Source organism: Oreochromis niloticus, linkage group LG3 (assembly GCF_001858045.2).
Source record: "Oreochromis niloticus isolate F11D_XX linkage group LG3, O_niloticus_UMD_NMBU, whole genome shotgun sequence".
NCBI classification, from domain to species: Eukaryota; Metazoa; Chordata; class Actinopteri; order Cichliformes; family Cichlidae; genus Oreochromis; species Oreochromis niloticus.
Genome location: NC_031967.2, coordinates 59,790,779 through 59,799,484, shown reverse-complemented (window position 1 = coordinate 59,799,484; position 8,706 = coordinate 59,790,779). Strand labels below are relative to the sequence as shown.

The following is an 8,706-nucleotide window of genomic DNA, read 5'->3' as shown; positions in this document are numbered from 1 at the left end:
AGCTACTTCCATTTCACCCAACTTGCTCCAGTTTCCAGCTTTAAACTCTTCATCCTATCTGACTCTCTTTCACCTCCCACATGTGACGGCAGCTAAGGTGAATTTATTTTGTTCTTCTTCTGAGTCGCTTACAAATATTTATTTTGATGATTTTAATGACTTACAATCATGTCCTTGGATTACCTTTGAAGTTCTTTATTAACAATTGTCCCTACTCCATTTCTCTTTCTGATTACACCACAGTAGAAAAGTCTGAATCCACCTCCAGTGTGCCTGGCCTTGATTTCCTTTCACCTGGTCTCCTACCCACACAGTATATCTACTGTCCTACTTTGAAGGTCTCCACACTCTTGCCTTTCCTTCTCTCTCACTGCCTCCTAACACACCACCCCCCTCATCTCTTCCTTTGTCTTTGGCCAACAGTTGCACAGTTTCACCCTTTTGGCCAAAAGCACCAGGGGCAGTAAGTGTTAACCCAGACTGATCCAGTGTGCTAAACCCATTTGTAATGATTTACATGTTTGATTTGTCAAATATTGTATGTCTGATTCCTGACACAACCCTCCCCATGTATCTGAGCTTGACACTGGCTCTAGAAGTACACTGGACTGTGTCCTCCCCATGTCTACGTTCACCATGCAGACAAGTTATAAGCAACAAGTTATCAGACAGAGCTGGTGCAATAAGTTTAAATGACCTTGTGGTTCACTGTGCAATTTTCCACCACCAAGAGGCTAAGATTGGGAGAAGTTCACTGCTGACACCCTAACAAACTAACACAGAATCACACACAGATCGGACACTGTAAGTCAAACATCTATCTAGAAACTCTCCTGAGGTTGTGACTGTGAGGTTGACCAAGTGCTTAGTCTCAGTTGTGACACCTTCTTTGTTCCTGGCTGTAATCTCACACTCGTATGTTCCTGTATCGCTGGTGCTGACATTCTTCAGAATCACTGAAACGTCTCCGTCCTTCATGGATGGATCTCTCAGCTCCACTCGGCCTTTGAAGAACTCATGCTGGTAGTTTTCATATGGACGCTGGTTTCAGAAGAAGAACACATAGGTGTCTGACTTGAGATCAGATCTTCTCCACTCGAACAGGATGATGACATCACCTCCAGGACCCTGACACTGAAGAATGGAATCTTCTCCAGGCCTCACTTTGAGCTCTGTGGGATATAAACACAAAGAGAACAGATAAAAACAAACATCAGTAACGTGTTACTGCACATCTTTGTGAGGGTACAAATTAGAGGTTTATATTATGACTATTTTTGTCATATACAAATAGTGGTGGTGGCTTGTTTAATAAGACCTTCTCTGTAGGACAGACATTGATACGTGCACCGAAGAACAGAGTGATATCTATTTAAAGTCTGATAAGTCCATGATAGTCTTCCCCTAACCAGTACTTGTGAATGCAGGATGAACATTTACTCTTCTCCTGGCTCGAGAATCACTAGTGCTGTTCAATACTGCAAATTTAGATACTGATCCAATACCAAGTAAACACAGGGCCACTATTGCTAATTCTAATACTGATAATTTTAACCCATAAAGATGGTGTAACAGAATGATGGACCCAACCACATAGTTCACACCCTTTTTTTCAGTTGTTGGATCTCCTAACACACTTGGCTGCAGCTTTTCAGCTGCCACCCTCAAACACACAACAACAACCTCGGCACGTTTTATACAGGGAAACCGTGATGAACTGATGGAGGCAATGATTTTGACTTCCTAATTAAATACAACAAAGCAAATCATTCAGTTTTTCATATATTTTATGAAACTGGGCTTTAGCAGACCTGGAATTTGAGTGTGCCTTCCTCTAAAGCACTTTGGGTAAATGTAAATGTTTTACAGGCTATGGATAAAACAGATGTGACAACCAAGACAAAAAAGTTCAGGCATTTTTCATATTGTATATTTGAGCTATCTTTAAATAATTAGGAATTAAAAACAATTCAGTGGTTAACAAACTAAACTTAGAGGATAGAAACAAAGTATCCTATTACGCCACTACCAACAGTACCAATACCAGCATTGGAACTATGGATATTTGGATCAGTCCGCCCATCTCCACTTATCACAGATTGATTAGACGGGGTACCCGTGACCTATTTCTCACAGGCATGTGGAAGATGGAGTTAATTTATTTATTTCCTGTTGTACTGTGATCCTAGCATTTGTGTACCATACCGATTTTCCCTGATTTTAGCAGGGTGGACCTGGTGAACTCTTACTTCTGCTGTTGTTATTATAGTCTCACCTGCTGCTGTCATGCTTAGGCATGTTTCATGCTTATGCCTGATGTGTCATTTGACAAAACAAAAAAGCTCTTAACTTTTACAAACAAGATCAATAAGCCCCCTGAAGAAGAGGAAACACTTTTCCATCATATGTATCATATGACATGATTCATAACCTGTGCTGTTCCAAAAGCATCTCAGTTCTGACTTTGAGTCATACAAAGAAAACCAAAAAACAGCAAACCATTTGGAACTACTGCTGACACAAATGCAGTAAGAATGTTAAAAGCAAAGCAATTACTTGTAACTTGATACAATAGAGCAGACCTTCCTAAAGTGTGGGGCCCGCCCGCCATTTCAGGTGGGGGCGTGGCATGAAAAGGAAAAAAAAAACAATGCTTGGACACTGCTAGCACGGGGCACCCACACAAACGCAAAGCATGAGATGAAGCATCGCTGAATATGTTTCCAAACCAACTGCATTCTAAGCCAAAGACTAGAAAATATGGTGAAGCCTATCTTCCCTTTGGCTTCGCCTGCACAAGTGCCGAGGTAGGTCTCCCCCGCAGAATTGATTTTCCCTGCGTCGGGAGCACGCGCTGGGCTGTCCAAATCACGGACAAACAGTATCCCACATTTTTGATATTTAGAGAAGATACGACCTCTCCTCTGAAGAGGAGTGAACGCACCCCCCTCTTCATGCTACACAGAGTTGTTACAGACCTCCTAGGATGAGACATTCTTTCAATCTATAAATGATTATATACTTCTAAGCATATATGAGTAAATATTTCTAAGCATAAATGACAATAAACAATACAAATCTACCAGATATACTTTATTACGTTTTACTCATGGATTTGAAAAGGCAAGCACTAGTTACCTCGCTTGTCCTGATGAAACACCACTGCTCCAAAGGCCAATAAACCGGACTGAAACAATGCACTCGGTTCCTGCTAGCCAACATTCAAACTGGTCCTATCCATGCTCTATTCCAATGGACACTGGATGATTAATATAGTTATTATATTCTTTACTTTGTTTTTATACTTCAGGTTGAGGGTAAATAATGCATTCAAAACGTTTCAAATATATCACTTTAATGTCTGAAAATACTTTCAGGTAACCAGTCTGGTAAAGTAACAACTATGACAATCAATAACCACACTTCCAGTGACCTCTGTGATGGGGAAGCTTCCAGATATCTTGTTTCTTTTAGTGCCCTTTTCCGTATGTTTGTGTAAATTAGAGGTGTTGTCACAGTAGGGAGTTACACCAATATCAAATGTTTTTATTTGCTGCTAGAAAATAGCTGCACGCCAGCTGCAGCCAGCGCGTGTCTGTACAACGTGATAACATAAAAAACCCAGTGAACGAGGAGGAGCAAGTGCACGTGCCACATAGTTGTTTACACACACTTGATAGAACAGGGAAGTACCTACTAAGCATGAATTTCTTTGCTTGTCTGCGGAAACAGCTGTAAAACCTGCATCTGTTTGAAACTACATAACAAAACAAGCCAGACATTTTCACTTCTGCTTAAGACACACAGAGTTTCACCTGGTCTGCAGGCTGTTCTATGTTGTACATCAAACACGTCTTAAACTCACTGACATTTTATTGAACTCAAACACAAACTGCTTTTATCCTGCAAACACTGCAAAATGCATGATGAAATCATCAATGCTTACATTCCCGTTTACAAACACACACACACAGTCACATCTTTCGCCAGGCGTCTGTAAAACCCATCATCTTACCGTCTGCAAAAGCTTGCGAAGATCGGAAGGGAAAGGAAAACGGCAATGGTTGACATGTCTGCAAGAAAGTTGCGCAACTGTTGATCTGCACCCACTGAAAGTCTGAATCCGTTTGTTCTGAAACTTAAACGCACGCGCGAGCGCGTGTGTGTGGTGGTAGTGGTGGTGTTTGGGAGGGGGGGTGGGGATGTGTCATTGTATATGCCCCACCTAAACTCAGTAATCCATCGTTCAAGAGAAAGTACAGCTGTTTTAAAGGCATTTTAAACACATCTGTCTTTCTTTTCTATTTTTTATGAAATGTTTCATACCAAATGTTTTATACCTTAAGCGATGCACAACTTATGCATGCTATAAGGTCATTTCTAAATAATCTCTAAGAGTATTACAACTAATACTGCATCTCATTCTTCATATACGCCATCAGAGGTTTATTTTTAGACAGAGGTGTAATGTAAGCGAATCAAAACTTTGGAACTATACATCGTTAAATTTACAGGCTGAAGGCAACACAAAACCTTTGACACACGTTAAACCGTAAATAACAATCTAGACGCGCAAATTATTTTCGAGAATAGTTCACGTGACCGTGTTATCGCTCTCGCTCTCTCTCACACACACACACACACCAGGTCATTGATTGTATTTGTCATTCTTTCTTGTTCATTGATTTAATAGACCTCATGAATCATATCTCAGTTTAAAACTAAAAGGTCAGAGACCTGCTGCAGGCCTAAATCAAAGAGAAACTACAGACTCTCTAGGCGATGCTGCTTAGAGGAAGGAGGAGGGTTTAAGTGCTGCAGTGGAACAGCAACAATCTCACACCTCTGTGTGGTATGATGGGACAAATAGCTCTTCTGTGGCTGCTCCGTAAGTAACATGTGCTGTCTTTAAATGTTAATGTGTTCATTGAAGTAAATCTGAGTGGCACAGAAATCATTCAAAATATATTTACTTTTATTTACTTACTTAGATGGTTTTATAATGAACAGAGAAGTACACGTGACCAACTAAGGTGTTTTAATTCAGCTGGTTTCTGTTGATTTTAGAGGTTCAAAGTTTCATTTCATTAAATTAATGAAAAAAGTTGAAGTTTTCTGTTCATTGCAGCAGACAAACAGCAGTGAGCAGTGTCAAGGGACATTTTCACTTCTTTCCCCAAAGCACACTGCTCCTACAAACTTACGTTTGGTGTTTAATGCAAAAAAAAAATCACAAAAAGATGATGAATCATTTTGTTTTCTCTTCAGTTCTGATGTTTCTGCTTTGCCACACAACAAACCTGTCACGGTCTGGCTGGCAGACCGTGGGGATATGGGGAATGAGGACCCAAGATGCAGGACTTTGTGATGAAGGCAGTGCGTTTATTTACAGTGGTGTAAATAGTCACAGAATCAACCCCGTGTTTTCCCCTTGACTTCCGTGTCGTGTCTTCACCCACAAGTCCGTGCTCCGTGCTCTTCTGCTCCGCTGCGTCCCCGCACCCCATGCTCGTTGCTCTTGTCTTCCCTGCTCCTTCCTGGAGAAAATAACAAAGAGGCAACTGTTCAGGACACTCGATTACTGCAGGCATGCACTCACTGGACTATACATTACTCGACACTAACGTGGCGTTTCACACAACGATCCCACGCTGAGGAGCGCTCAGCCACAGTCTTAAGAAGCTCCCCAACGACGCTCCATTAGCTGCAGGTGTGTGAGTCATCATCTGCTTCAGGTGTGGCCATCCTCTAGGTAGGGCACGCCCACCAGGCCTACCTGAACCCAGTACTCAGCCACACTCACAGACACACCCACTTGCCTATACATACAAGGACGGGAATACAAGAACAGCAGCAGTGCAGACAACACACAAACATCACATAATAACAGCAATGATTATAATAGTAGTCCACACTGCCCACGGACCCTAAATCCCTGGAGCTGGGTCCGTGACAAAACCAAGGTTAGTGAATTTATTCTGTGATAAACTAACCAACACAAGCTGAGTAATAAGTACCAACGTGGTCATTATTGCTCACCTAGAGCGACAATATGGAGACAAAACAGCTTTAATAGATGGCACGTTTCAGACGGAGTGAACTGAGGCGCTACATCAAGACAACAAAATCTACCAATGTATAGTTTTTTTAACAAATAGAATCGTTGTTAAGCAAGAATCATTTGTTGTGTTTTTGTTCAAAAATATAAATTCTCCCACAGCTCGTCTGACTGTGAGTCCCAGCAGCTCTCAGGTCTTAAAAGGAGACTTTGTGTCTCTGAGCTGTGAGGAGGACGACAGCTCTGCTGGATGGACTCTGAGGAGAAACACAAGCAAAGAAACCAGGACTCAGTGTGGAGAGTGGGGAGAAGCAGCTCATTCTTTCTGTAACATCTCTGGCTTCCACAAACTGGACAGTGGAGTTTACTGGTGTGAGTCCAGAGAGGGTCCCATCAGTAACATGGTTAACCTGACAGTCACTGGTAAGCTGAGTGTGTGGAGTTAGTGTTGATGAAGCTGTGTGTAAATGGATGAAATGCTGTAGTTTGTTGAGGTGGATCAGTGATCCTGCAGAGTCCTGTCCTCCCTGTGATGGAGGGAGATGACGTCACTCTGCTCTGTAAAACAAAGACCACTCCCTCCAACCTCCCAGCTGCTTTCTATAAAGATGGCTCCCTCATCAGGAAGCAGCCTACAAGTCACATGACCATCCAGCATGTTTCCAGGTCTGATGAAGGCCTCTACAAGTGTGACATCAGCGGTCATGGAGAGTCTCCATCCTGCTGGATCACTGTCACAGGTAAAATTTTGCTTTCTCTTACAAATATTAGACCCAAAGAGACTCAAATTGGTGACAAAATTTTGCTTTTCTCTTTAGTTACAGGTTCTTCCACCTCTCCTCCTCTATCAGTCTACACTACCTCAGTCCACTTCTCTTTGTTTTCCTCTCCTCCTCCTCAGCGATCCTCTCTTCCTCTCTCTGTGATGGTGTCTATTCCCCCAATATTTGGGCTGCTATTGCTGGTTGTACTGGTTTTACTGGTGAGATGATGTGTTTGGAGGAAACCTGAAGGTGAGACACACATTCTCCTCAGACTCTGGGAGAATGTGATTTGGGTAATGGATGTTAAATCAGTTTAAAGGGACATTTCACCTCAAAATCAAATCTACAGTTTTTGTCTGCTGAGTGCCACAAAGCTGACGTATGAAACATTGAACAGTTCAAACTAAAATTTCAAAATGGATACAAACCAAACACATGTAGAGGTGATTCTAAGGTGACCTTTTTTTTGTTTTTTGCTTTTTTTTAAGAGTCACATGATGCACAGGAAATGTTGCTGTCTTTGTGAGGACCTTTGCGTTTTTAAATCAAAGTTAAATTAAGTTAGCAACTGTACAAAATTTTGTACTTCAGCATTTTCACATTATTTAATATATTTGACATTTATCCATTTAATACATTAGAAATGTATACATTTTAGTTGTTTTCCTGTGTGTGAACTGTGATGCTACATATGAGACTTTGTGGTCAAAGAGTTTCGATTTTTGAAGAACGTGCTGCCGTCCAGTTTCCTGTTTTCTGACTTAAAAAAGAAAAAAAATCTTTTACATGGTGTTACTATTTGTATTGATATAAAATATTGTCAGCTAATTTATAAATCTTACATAATGTTCCAAATGTTGGAATTGCAGCAGTATCAGTCATGGTATGAGTGAAAAATCTTTGAATTTGGTTTTGCAGATAGAGATCCTCCAGCAGCTGCCATCTACTCATCAGTGAGAAGAACAGCAGCAGACGACCGATACGGGTCAAAGACGAGTAAAGGTACATTAAGTTTATGGCTAAATTCATTTCAAGGCAGAGAGGCCCACAGGAAATCGGAATATTGAAAAATAAAGCTCCAAAACACTGATGCTGAAACAGCTGTCGTCTCACTTCAAATAACAATGTCATATCTGTCTAAATCAGATTTCAAATGATTAGAAGGAATAACATGACAACACTTTTGAAACATTTTATTAATAAATAGAGAGAATTGCCGTATCACTTTGATGTGTGGACAGTGATTCTAAAAATGAAGAATTTATTGCTTTTGTATTGAAATTTTAATCAATAACATCTGAATCATTTGGAAGTTTGTGGCTGCCATAATTGCAGCTGACCATCCTACCACATATCAGTGGTCTGTCTTTGAGTTTTGGAAGCTTTGAATCTTTCTTCTGTACAGTCAGGAAGAAGTCTCAAAAGCTTTTTTCTGAACTCCTTTTATTTCTCACATTAAACTACAGATTACAGAATACATGCCCCAAAATGTATTCTGTAACGTATTCTGTTACATTACTCAATGAGAGCAACGTATTCTGAATACTTTGGATTACTTAACATATTATCGTGCTGTTTACAACTACATGAATGTGATTTATTGCTATTACTGAAGGTCCGCAGCTCCAAACCGTAGTAAAGGGACCTCTGCCGGGCTCATAGCCGAAAAATAGCTTTACTTTGTTGTCTGGGTCAACTTTGCTAGCAAGAGACAGAGAGAAGCATTGAAAAACTGCTCCAACGGAACTTATTGTTTCGGAGGAAAACACGAACACAGCGTACAGTCGAGTGTTAATAGCTTACTTACAACTGGGCTCGTCAGGCACTCTTCTTGGCTGCCTGACGAGCCCAGTTGGCACCTTTTTCTCATTCCTCCTCACACTC

At 41.0% G+C, this 8,706-nt stretch overlaps 1 protein-coding gene and 2 long non-coding RNA genes across 4 annotated transcripts in view; 2 read left to right on the top strand and 1 right to left on the bottom strand.

The window, feature by feature from the left end:
• Positions 1 to 8,706, top strand: part of LOC102081234 (interferon-induced protein with tetratricopeptide repeats 5) — a 98,378-nt gene that overhangs the window by 74,944 nt on the left and 14,728 nt on the right. The gene's annotated exons all lie outside the window — the stretch shown is intronic.
• Positions 863 to 4,169, bottom strand: LOC112846324 (uncharacterized). The gene is made up of 2 exons (XR_003219235.1): positions 4,016 to 4,169; positions 863 to 1,172 (listed from the first exon to the last, which is right to left on the bottom strand). It is a non-coding gene; the product is annotated as an uncharacterized LOC112846324 (long non-coding RNA).
• LOC109201410 (uncharacterized) lies at positions 4,616 to 6,744 on the top strand. Of its 2 annotated transcripts, none has more exons than XR_003219265.1 (4): positions 4,616 to 4,888; positions 5,269 to 5,963; positions 6,221 to 6,481; positions 6,683 to 6,744. It is a non-coding gene; the product is annotated as an uncharacterized LOC109201410 (long non-coding RNA). The 2 variants fall into 2 exon arrangements; XR_002061445.2 differs by lacking the exon at positions 6,683 to 6,744 and adding an exon at positions 6,553 to 6,601.